The sequence below is a fragment of the Stylophora pistillata genome, chromosome 8 (genome assembly GCF_964205215.1).
Source record: "Stylophora pistillata chromosome 8, jaStyPist1.2, whole genome shotgun sequence".
Lineage (NCBI taxonomy): Eukaryota > Metazoa > Cnidaria > Anthozoa > Scleractinia > Pocilloporidae > Stylophora > Stylophora pistillata.
This window is the reverse complement of record NC_142526.1, coordinates 1,117,501-1,130,009: the sequence shown is the minus strand read 5'-3', so window position 1 is coordinate 1,130,009 and position 12,509 is coordinate 1,117,501. Positions and strand designations below refer to the sequence as shown.

The 12,509-nt window shown below is 44.8% G+C and overlaps 1 pseudogene; it reads right to left on the bottom strand.

Annotated features, from left to right (window-relative positions):
* Positions 1-6,751: 6,751 nt before the first annotated feature.
* Positions 6,752-12,509, bottom strand: part of LOC148724380 (uncharacterized) — a 7,658-nt pseudogene continuing 1,900 nt past the window's right edge.

Sequence of the window (12,509 nt, the reverse complement as noted above, 5' to 3'; positions counted from 1 at the left end):
CTATCAGTGTTGTCCCTGCAGTTTAACCGATCGGTAAGCGTCATCAAGTTTTATTTTTGTCCCCTTTCTGTAGTTCATTAGATACTTAACAAATCGACAATGGTTTAGCGTGGTCTGTAGACTAATCGGAACGATTTTCGTCAACACAGTGGTCAAAATGTTGTAGACTTACGAGGTGCAGCCGAGTGAGTCCGCGACAAATGTCGATTTGCTTTTTACCACAATATTTGCTTCAAATAAAACGATTGTTTCAGAGCATGACACATTGCGTGATACGTTGACACGAGCAGCGCTGCCTGTAGTCTTATCAACAACGACAAAGTGGCCAATCAGATTGCCACATTGCTAACATTAGTGGCCGAGAAACATTTCGCAATAGTTTTAGGATTGAGCGCGATGAAATAAAGGTTTACTTTACAGAAATTTCTTAAAAGGTGGGATCGGCACATCATGAAAACTAACAGAAAAAATGTCTTCTTTGAAGAGAGAGCATTTCACTATTTGAATCAGCAAATTATGCCCTGTAGATTCGATGGTGTAATGCCCAGTAGATTCGAAGATATAACTTTTTTTCATTTCTTGATGTGACATTACAATAGATAATAGATATCTCAAAATAATTTCACAGTAGCTTCTCCGGCACATAATTGAAAACGAGACTGTTCTTTGGAGAAATACCTAGATAAGTTTGATTTGCACATCATGGAAACTTTGAAGAAAAATTTATTATACGAAAAGAGAGCATTTTTACCATTTGAATCAGTAACTAATGGCCAAAGTATCATATATTATCATATATTTATTTTGAGAAGAAATAAATAAATACAAGAAAATAAAAGAAATACCCACCCGAATGTAGCAAAGCTAATGGAGTCGCGTGGTTGCAGACAATATTAAAGTATATCAAGGAGGCTGGAAATAAAAATTACAAGGAGATTACAATATTGTTAATTTAGAAAAGTGAAATTGATTCAAACAAGTATATGATTATGTGTAACAACGAAGCAAATGAAGTAAATTAAAGTATGAAACGAAGGTCTCACAGAAATGGGACAGTTACCAATAACATAAGAAATGATCTATGAATAACAGACAAAAGTGAAAGAAGCATAGTTTAATCATTATCGGAGCCTACAGGAGAGACTGATAGAGGAACATTGAGATTCTTGAGGTAGCCCTTATAAATTAACATTACCTATTGTTATCATTATGATTATTGATAAGATCGATATTTGTTACCATTTTTAATAGTAACAAATATTTAACACTCAACCAATAATTAAAATTATAATTAGGCATTTTAACCACTAGTGGCCAAGATGCCACTCGTGACCCTTTGCCCTTTTTGGGGTAGTACTACTTACCGTTCAAACCTTTTGCCTACCAGTGACCGTTTTAAGCATTTTGGCCACTAATGGTCGTTGGGGCATTTTCGCCAGTAAAGGGCATTTTAGGCACTATTGGACGTTTGGGTATTTGTCCATCTAGTGGCCGTTTGGGCATTTTGCCCACTAATGACCTTTGGGCTGTTTTGGCACTAGTGGCCGTTTGGGCATTAGATACACTTCCGAAAATTTGGACATTTTGGCCACATGGGGTCTTTGGGCATTTTGGCTACTATTGACTGTTTGTGCATTTTGGCCACTAGTGACGGTTTGGTCATTTTGGCCACTAATGGCCGTCACGCTATTTTGGCCACAAGTGACCGTTTGGGTACTTTGGCCACTACTAGCCGTTTCGCCATTTTCAGCACTCTTGCCCAGGGACTCCCCATTAGTCGTAGTTTGGGCATTCTCGCCGCTAGTAGCCGTTTCCACGTTTTGGCCATTTCAGCTTTTTAGATCTCTACTGGCCGTTTCAGCAATTTGGCCACAAGTGGCAGTTTTTGGCCATTACTTGCAGTTGAGGAATTTTAACAACTAGTGGCATTTTGGCCATTATGGCCAAGGGCTCCTTTGCCACTTGTCGCCGTTTGGGAATTTTGGGCACTAGTTGCAGTCTCGCAATTTTAGCCACTAGTGCCCATTTAGCCATTTTGGCCACTACTGGCAGCGTGGCTATATCGGCCACTAGTGGCCGTTTCGGCAATTTCGCCACTAGTGGCCTTTAGGCCATTTTGTTGACATTTTGGCCACTATTGGCATTTTGGCAATGTTAGCCACTAGTAGCCGTTTTGCAATTTTGGCCACTTGTAGCCATTTGGGCATTTTGGCAAGTAGTGGCTGTTTGAGCACTCGGGGTAGTTTCGCAGTCTTAGCCGCTAGTGCCCGTTTAGCCATTTTGGCCATTGGTGGTCGTGCGGCCATCTTGGCCACTAGCGGTAAGTTGGCCATCTTGGCCACTAGTAGTCGTTTGGGAATTTTGGCCACTGGTGGCAGTTGGGCCATTTTGGCCACTAGTGGCTGTTTGGCCATTTTGGCGACTAGTGACCGTCTGGCCATTTTTGCCACTAGCGGTAGTTTGGTTATTTTTGCTACTAGTGACCGTTTGGGCATTTTGGCTACTAGTGGAAGTTTGGCGATTATGGCCACCTGTAGTCGTTTCGGAAATTTGGCCGCTATTGGCAGTTTGGCAAGTTTCGCCACTAGTGGCCGTTTGGCCATTTTGTCCACTAGTGGCCGTTTAGCCATTTTGGCCACTAGTGGCCGTTTTGGGCATCATTGTCACTAGTGGCAGTTTGGGAATTTTCGTCACTAGTGGCCGTCTCGGCAATATGGCCGCTAGTGGCAGTTTGGCCACTGGTGGCCGTTTCGGCTGTTTGGCCACTAGTGGCAGTTTGGCCATTTTGGCCACCAGTGGTCTTTTGGCCTTTTGGTCACTAGTGGCCGTGTGGCCATATTGACCAGTAGTGGCCGTTTAGGCATTTTGGCCATGAGTGGCAGTTTGGCGATTTTGGTCACTAGTCAGGCCGTCTCAGCAATTTGGCCAGTAGTGGCAGTTTGGCTATTTTGGCCACTAGTGGAAGTTTGGCGATTTTTGCCATTTTTGGTTACTAGTGGGGGCTTTTTTTTTCCCATGATTTTAAGTGTTATTCTATTTTTAACTTGTAATTAGTTGATCAAATCAGGGCCACAAGTTTATTAGCTTGCAGCTATTACGTGCTACCCTGTATGAATAAAGTCATTATTATTATTATTATTATTATTATTATTATTATTATTATCATTATGTCCCAGAGAAATCAACTGAATGCTACATTCTAATCAGGCAGCACAGGGCGAAAACTGTAACCTGTGAGCCATGCAGTAAAAATATAAATGTACATTAACTAATCCTAAAAAGCTTTTCCGTTGTGTCTACGGTCCTCCTTCTAACAGGAATTCAAACTGCCTCCTTGAAAGTCCGGGCAATATTCAGCGTGCCCGAGAGCACTGCCCTCTGCATCTTTCGCAGTACGTCTGTGCTTCTGCCTCCCACCAGCTCGCGCATCATGACATCCAGCTCCCGTGACCACCCCCCGAGGGCATCCATAATGATGTTATATTGCTTCACCTCGTAGCCTGGGAACTGCTGCCTTAGTTCCCAGCGAAGGGGTCCGTACTTCAGTGTCTTCTCTTCATCCTTTCTTGTCCGATTGTTAACCCACGGACAGCTCATTTCCAGCGTCACAACTCTCTTGCACATATGATTTACAATGTGTGCATCCACCCTATCGCATCTGACCTCTTGTTGATCAGCATATATAGGGACATCCCAATAAGCTTTAACATTCTCTGACTCATACACGGGCTTCGGCTTGTCGGGCGAGTACCAGGGTGGTATCTCGTCTAAAAATCCCTCATCATACAACAGTTCGTACAACAGTACCTTCAGTGCTGCGTCGTGTCTAGAAAGATACTTGCTCTGGGCCAGCGCACTGCATCCTGACAAGATATGTGTCACACTCTCTGGAGCCTTGCCGCATAATCTGCACCTCACCTCACCTTCTCCGCTTATGTGGGTCTTCTGACTCGTGTATACTCGCGTTGGCAATAGCTGCTCGTATAGCTCGACGAGTCCAGCAATTGTGTGTGATGGGCAGTTCTTCCACTCTGTGAGCCACCAGAAACACCCATCGGCACTCAAAATCTCATCCTACAGCCTAGTAGTCACTAGACGCCCTTGCCACCGTTGGTTTCCGATCTCATCCTCTAACTTCTCAATTTGGCACCTCCGCACCTCTTTCTTGATCCCTTGAGCGTGTTCCAAATCCAACTCCAGCCCCAACTCCTCTGCGCACTTAGCCGCTTCTTTAAAAATTGACCTACGCCCCATCCTCGCCGCTTGCTCTTCAAACTCCCGTACCATTCCCAGTGCACGATCTTCATTACCATGGAGTCTGACTGCACCCTTGATTTTTGTGGCTTTGTACTCCATTTCAACAGAGCGCAATCCCCGCCCTCCTCTACTTCTTGGCATATACAACAATGCATTCGAACTACATGGGTGTCTGCCCCCACTCTCGACAACAATCTTGCGCGCTTCCCTATCGATCTGCTTAAGTTCCATCACCGGCCACAGTTGTGTCCACATACGATATCCAAGAACAGGCAATGCAAACTGATTTGACGCTACCACCCGATTATAATCGGACAAGGGACTTGTCCAAATAACTGACAATCGTCTGAGATACTCTCTTGCTGCACACTCCAGGACCAACTTATCCTCCTGCCTAACACTCTCAAGTACTCCAAGGAACTTGTACCGCTCACCATCGTCAAGACATGGTATTCTAGTCGACTCCACAACTCTCCCCCCTGAGAAAGCAGTCACTTGTACCCCCCTTTTCACACGGGCCACCGCACACCTCTTTAGGTTCCACTGAAGCCCCACATCCTCCATAGATGACTTAACCATCTTCATAACCCGTTCAAGCTTACTCTCCGATGCAGCGAAGATCTTGATATCATCAATATACACGAGTCCCGTAACCTTACTGTTAATAGGTTTGGACATCCGGTATCCTTCAGCTCTGATCTTCCATGCCACTGGGTTCAAGCATACGGTGAACAGCCTCAGGCACAATGCATCCCCCTGTGGTAACCCTCTGTTGAACTTAATCCTTTCGGAGGTCTGTCTCCCTTCCCTTGTGATCGCCACTACCTTTGTGTTCCAACTCTTACACAGTTTAGCAATGACTTTACACAACCATGTGGGAAACTTGAGTAACGTCATCACCCCATTCAACCAACTATGATCTACAGAGTCGTACGCCTTTTTAACATCAATCCAGGCCATGCTTAAATTCCGCCTCCTCCTATGACAATCCAACGCAACTGTTCGGTCGATCAATAAGTTGTCTATTGTTCCACTGAAGCCTGCACGTGCCCCCCTCTGCGCACCCTCCATTAGATCGTTCTCTTCAAGATGCTGGTTTGTTGTGACAAGCAGACACGAAGTGAACCACTTATAAAGCGTGTTTAGGCATGTGATGGGTCGTTGGTTGTCGCTAGTAAACTCTCCGGGTTTTGGGATTAACGTTGTTTTCCCTTCACAAAACCATGCTGGATACTCTTCCTCATACTCGGAGATCACACGGAATGACGAAATAACACCCTTATGCAGCGCTTGGGCACGTTTCCACCAAAAATTGGCGATACGATCCGGTCCAGGTGCGCTCTAATTCTTCTTCCGCGCTTAAACGTTTACAACCTCACTTGTAACTATGTCCCAGGCCTCCTCCACTGAAGGAGGGACACGGTCGTGAATAATAGCTCGCAAATCATGCGAACCATTCCGCGCTTCAGTTTCCCGTTCCGCTCCCTTTCCATAATTCCTTCCAAAAGCTACCTGCTTCTTCGATATTAACAAACACCTTCTCCTCTATTTACTCATCCCGTTTCCCAGGGTCTACATATTTTGGACGCTCACTCTCATGGTCGTTAGCCAACACTCTTCTCATGCCCGCATATACCCGGCTAGTATCATCTTTAAATTGTTGATTAATCAATCTTGCTTCCTCTAGCTTGTTGCTTCGCACAAAGCCTTTTCTTCAGTTTTCGTAAAGAGGATTTATTCTTTTCAATACACCCGACAAGTGATGCTATCGATGACGTGCGGCATTCCTTGTGCAAAATCTCTCGGTTCCTTCTCCCTCTCTTGGTGAGCTTTCGGTTTTCTTTCCACCGATCCACTTCCGCTTTGGCAATTGAAATCTGTTTCCTTATTTCACATACTTTTTCTACGTACAAACGGCGCCGTTTCTGTTGCTTACTCTCTCCAGCTGATGGTCTTTTCGGGCCTTTCTTTTTCCAACCTTTGTACAACAAAAATGCAATAACAACAGAGTACGGCACGCAGCTTGCGATCCAAAGGTACGTGAACGGGTTGTCCGTAGGGAGTACTTTCTGTTGTCTCATCAGCTCTGCTAAGGCTTGATTGATGTTGTCGAGGTCGCGCTTTGTTGGCTTCTCCTTAATAAGGGTGTCAAACTCGCGAGCTTTGTACTGACCTTGGCAGGTGTTAATTTGGCGTAAGATGGTAATTGATGATTCAAGCAAAGTGCGTACCTCCTCACTGATGGTACTTGTCACTCCCTCGGGACTAAATCGTTATTATTATTCTTATTCTTATTATTATTATTATTATTATTATTATTATTATTATTATTTCTTCCACTAGTGGCCGTTTGGTCACATTGGTCGCCAGTGGCCCTTTCGGCTGTTTAACCACTATTGGCCTTTTCGGCAATTTGGCTTCTGCACTAACTTAAGCGAATAAAACCAAATGAGAGCAAGACACATCAAATCATGGAGAACATTGGATTGTGGGCTGCGAGCAACGCTATCAATCAGTTTATTGAACTACAATTGAAATATATGATTATAATCGTAACCGGATCTATCAACTGCGAGTAAGCGAGCCAGGGGGGGACAGAAAAAACCTGCCTCAAAAAACCCCCTAAGGAAAACGCAGGACAGGAAATCTGGGACGGGCCAGGCACCACTAACGTCCCCCGCCAGGACTTCTAGGCTACAGCAAATAAATGGACATAATAAATACGATAAATAAATTGATTGCAATAAATAGCAAACTAGAACTACAATAGTTATAAACTAGCATAAAAGCACAAATAATCGCAAACTAATGACAAGAAAAGCTCTTTCAGCTAAGTAAGAATAAACTGTAAACTAGCGTAAAGTATACCCTCAGAGCAAAAGCGATTTTGAAACCCTTAAATGATCTTCAATTGCATGTTTAATGTATCTGTTCTTCGAGGAAGGACCCCTCCACCCAGTATGCATATCCAGTAAATCGCCCGGTATGCGCCTACAAGCGGGGTTCGACGCTGCACCAGACCTCATACTATGCGTGCCGTACTTTGAAACGTCGTCAACAAAGGGCTGGATGTACTTCTTGAATACCTCTCTAAGAGTAGAAATAGACACGCCCTTGCTAACGTGGAAATACTCGCCAGATTTGGACTTAACAATACGACGAACAAGCGGAAGCGATGAATTAGACTGCGACAAAACCTGTATAACTCGTTCAGTAATGGAAACTGGGCACGTAGATTTCCCAGACCTGGCAAGATAAGAGGTGTGACCCTCCCGATACTGGTCATTTGTTTCGCTTGGAGACATAAATAGACATGTGGTCAGCATTAATGGTAACATTCTTAAGGCAAGAACTGTTAATTTCATCAATACGAAAAAACCCATAGAAACCAACTAACAATATGAAGAAAAAACGAAGAGTGGCAGGAGAATTACTCGAAACATAACATTCGGCAAATGCCTGCAGCGTGTCTATGGATAAAGGCTCTTTCGGGCTAACAGGACGCGCCAATTTTCTTTTCGCGCCCTCAAAAGAAGATTTCACAAGGGGATGGTTGGCTGGACATATTTCTAGCCCGGCCATAGAGTGGGCCCATTTAATGCCATAAACAACAGCTTCTATGGGGGAGACACCCGTATTGTTCGCAAGGCAAACGTTCGTAAGTCCTGTAATAAAAAGTGCAATGTGCAAGGTCTTTGCCGGAATGACGGGGACACCAATCTTCGAGGACGCCCATCCGCGCCCTCTCAACCAGCCTGACTTGTACGTGGTTAAGGTAGACGGAGCCCTGGATCCCAACTGCAAATCAAGAAGGTGTGGAACCAAGCTTCGTAGCAATGGGTCCTCCAAGGCTGCCGCGTCGCTCCAAATCCCGGAAATTAGAACATCTGAAAAACGAAAACACAAGTTGAACGAAACGACTAAAACGGAAAAATGAAAAGCTCAAGTTCATACAGATGGGCAATATCGGTATAAGAAGAGGATATTCCAAACGCGGTGGTCGGCTGCGCGGCATAAACTTACCCATAACTAATAAATTTGCAAAATCCATGTGTCGCTACAGGCCAGGTGCCATTACAGGCCAAACAAAACGCCACATCGGGCCTAAAATTAGCCAGTTCAGGCTTCAAGACGCGCCACATGAGGCTAAAAACATACGCCAAATCAGGCTCAAAAATGCGCCAAAAAAGCCAAATATGCGTAACCAAAACAGAGACCGGAAAAAGTGCACCAACGGGCTCGAAAAGTATGCCATGAAGGCTAGACAAATCACCTAAAATCTAAACGCAAAGCCAACGTTGTGAACTTCGGGCAACCACGAAAAACAGAAGGTCAAGACTTATAGATCTGCTTTTGACCAGGACCCTCCAGTAGTAGATCCTCGACTGCAGGCAGAACAAACACTTCCGTGACATACGGGCTAAACCGAGAAGACCCTTCACGCAAGAAAGGCCAAAAATGAGCGGAGGGCCATTCGGGGATGATCGATGTCCCGCGGCCAGAGCAAGACATGAGATGACGGACAGAATCGACGATTAGACTAACTGGGGGACATATCCAGTTGTTCTCGACGCTCCAGTCTTTTGCCAAAGCGTCGACCCCACTGCATCCGGGAGAGGCAAACTTCGAGTTAAACCGAGGGAGCTGATCATTGTAATTGGTCGCCGAGCAGTCGAATGTATGAGGACCCCATTTAGCATCAAGGAGGCGGAAAACTGAAGGATCAACGCGCCAATCGTCCTTGTCAACGAATCGGCTAAGGAAAGCAGCCCTCTTATTCTGCGACCTGGGAATCCACTGTGCCTCAAGGGTGATCCCGTTTGAAAAACAAAAATCAAAAATGCTCATACCAACAGACTGAAGGTGGACTTTGGAACTGCCAACAGAAACTATTCTCGCAGCGCCTTGATTGTCGGTGAAAACCTTTACTCTCTTCTGCTGCAGCTTCTCCGCAAAGGACAATAGAACATAATAAATAGCTTTCAACTCGCGGTACGTGGAGCTCTGACCAAGATCTTCAGACGTGAACATGCCGCTAGCCTTTACTCTGTCCAAGGAGGCCGAAAACCCGCCGAAGGCGACATCATTAGCATCACAGAAAATAACCGTCGACGAATCAGCGGGCTGGACGAAGAGAATAGCCATTAAACGAGTCGATATTGCTGTACCAAAATCTCAACTCTTCCAAAAGAGCCGGAGAAAAACGAAAGGTGTGGTCCCACGCTGATCGTGATTCAATTGCCAGGTACATTTGTCTGGTTAGAAGACGTGAAATGGGCCCCACTGCCAATGCTACAGAAATTATAGAACTGGCGATTCCGGCCAATTCTCGATACGAGGACGACGTATCTCCAATTACAGAGCATAAAAGACTCTTAAGCTTTTCCACCTTCCTTTCAGGAATATGAAAAGACATATTAATAGTGTTAATCACGAAACCCAGCGATTCACCTACTTGCATGGGATGCCAATGAGATTTGTCTTCATTTACAAGGAGACTTGAGGAGTCGAGCTCTTTCTTTCGGATAAGGGCAGCTGCTGCGGCGGAACACTTATCCGGTAGACTTCCGAGCCCATCGTGGAGGTAAAGATAAAGTTATTGTGACTCATAGAGAGCCAGCGACAGACTAACGGACGCAACAATTTGGTGAAGCAAAAACAGGCGATGCTAAGGCCGAAGAGCAAAACTATGAAGGTAAAATATCTTGGCACGCTGATGAACTGCCAAGAAAAACCGAGATACCTCTGATGCTCCAAGTAGATATCAACATGATGATATCCGGACTTAAGGTCCCATGTTAAGAACCAGTGCCCCTCCTCGAGGACTTGAGATAGGGAGCGAAGATCCTCGTACTTAAATTTAAACTTCACAGGGAAGCTGTTAACGTGCCTGAGATCGATGACTAAGCGCAGCTTCTTCCCTTTAGCAACTGACAAGAGGTTAACGCAAAATGGCGGAACACTGTGCTCAATAATGCAACCGTTGGATAAAAGCTCCGAGATGGCTTGGGTCACAAATTCAGAATGCTGAAAGGCCGATCTATTATTAGCCAAAAAACACGAGGGCGGATATTCCGCGAAAGGAAGCCTGTACCCACGCCTGATGGTGTCAAGCACAAACTCAGGAGCTTTCAAGGTACACTTCCAAATTTCAGTGGAGGCGCTCAAACGACCCTTGACACCGCTAATAGTGCTTTTAACATCAAAATTGTCGTAACTACCCCCCCAAAAGGAAGAAAACTCGAACTCAACTGAATATCCTGAAGGTCCTCTGAGCTTGAATCCACGTCTAGTCAAGAATGGCGCGAGTCACCCTTTGGCGCAACATACGGCTTAGAACAGAAGGCGCTCAAATGGCCAAACTCCCCGCACTATGAGATAAACAACGCAAAATTAAAGTTCTGTATACGATGGCGCTCACAACCCGAAGGATGAATACCAGTAAACCACAGACTTATTTACCACTATGCAAATAACTACACACAAGAGACATACCAGAACGCGAGGACCACATTCCATACAGAACGTGCAGAAAACAAATATATGCTAAACTCCGTAACGCATATATTTAGATACAATAGTGGCCGTTTGGGAAATTTGGCCACTAGTGGTAGTTTGGCGTTTGGGCATTCTCGCCACTTGCGGCGGTTTGGGTATTTTGGCCATTAGTGGCTGTTTGAGCATTTTGGCCACTAGTGGCCATTTCGGCTTTTTCGCCACTCGTGGACGTTTGTGCATTTTGGCCATTAGTGGCCGTTTGGCCATTTTTCCCCTAATTGCTCGTTTGGGCATTCTGCCCATTAGTGGCTGTTTGGGCATTCTGGTCACTGGTGGCTTTTTGGGCATTTTGGACACTAGTGGCTGTTTGGGCATTTTCGACACTAGTGGCCGCTGGGGCATTTTGGCCACTTATGGCCGTTTCAGCATTTTGGCCATTAGTCGCAGTTTGGGCATTTTCGCCACTAGTGGCCGTTTGTTTATTTTGGCCTGTAGTGGCCGTTTTGGCATTTTAGCATTTTGGCCACTAGTGAGCGGTTAGCTAAATTGGTTAGAGCGCCGGAGTGTGTTGTGCGGGAGGTCGAGGGTTCTAGCCCTGGCCGGACCAATACTCATGGTTTTAAAATAACTGAGAAGAATTTGCTACCTTTCTATAATATCAAGTAATGGATAGATATTCTAATCTTCACGAATAAGGACGAAATAAACCGTAGGCCCCGTCTCCTGCAGGGTTAGGAGTAGGAGACGTTAATTTCCCACGCGCGAGATTACTGTGTGGTGGATCTCCTCCCCTGGGGTGGGGTGGGTGAGAAGGTGAGATCGTTACATGGACTAAAGCGGCTGCCAGAGGAGCCCGATAAAATGCTGAATTTCGATCTCAACCTTAACAACAACATCGTAAAGCGCTATTGATCAGCCAAACGGCCACTAGTGACCAAAATGCCCAAACAGCCACTAGCAGTCAGTGCGCTAGACTCTGGGTCGGATGGCCCGGGTTCAAGTCCTGGCTGGAGCACTACGTTGTGTTCTTAAGAGGCCGTGACTGTCAATATCGAGAATTGCTGGCCACGCTAAAAAAATCAAAAATTCTGATAATTTGCCTGGAAAACCCCTATAGGGAGATATATTAAAAAAAATATATTTCAAAGTTTGAAAAATCAAATGTGTCCGTGGAAATGGGGAAAAACGAAAATTCGGGTTTTTACCTAATTAATTAAAAAAAAAATACGGTAAAACTGAGCAACTTTAGCGTGCTAGTACTAAAGGAGGATGTTTCGTAAGAAATCGGAGGTGTTTTTACTTCAAAGTATAATTAATTTTACTTTTATATGTGGCATTTTAAGGAGCTTTGGCTTAATTTTAAAATTCACATGATTTTTTAACTAAGTGCTGTCAAACGCTCGTTGCAAAAAGCGAAAAATCGGCTAGCTTGAAACCTTCAAAACGTGTCTTGGCATGTGTGGCATCATGTCAAACTACATGCTGGCACAAAGTTTGGTCCTTATACTAAAATAATATGTAATAAAAAATTTGGGTTATTCAGAAACGTGCCGGCAAAACATAAAGCTTTGCGACACACTGTGGCCAGAGGTCACGAATTTGTGTGGTTCGAAGGGGACTTTTTAATATCCGGTTTGCGCCTTGAATACGGGGACCGCGGAGCTATGGGGTTGAGTGGGCTGTAGCCCCACCAAGAACAGTTTATTATTATCATTATTATTTATTTTAATCTTTGTAATTAAAAAAAATTAACA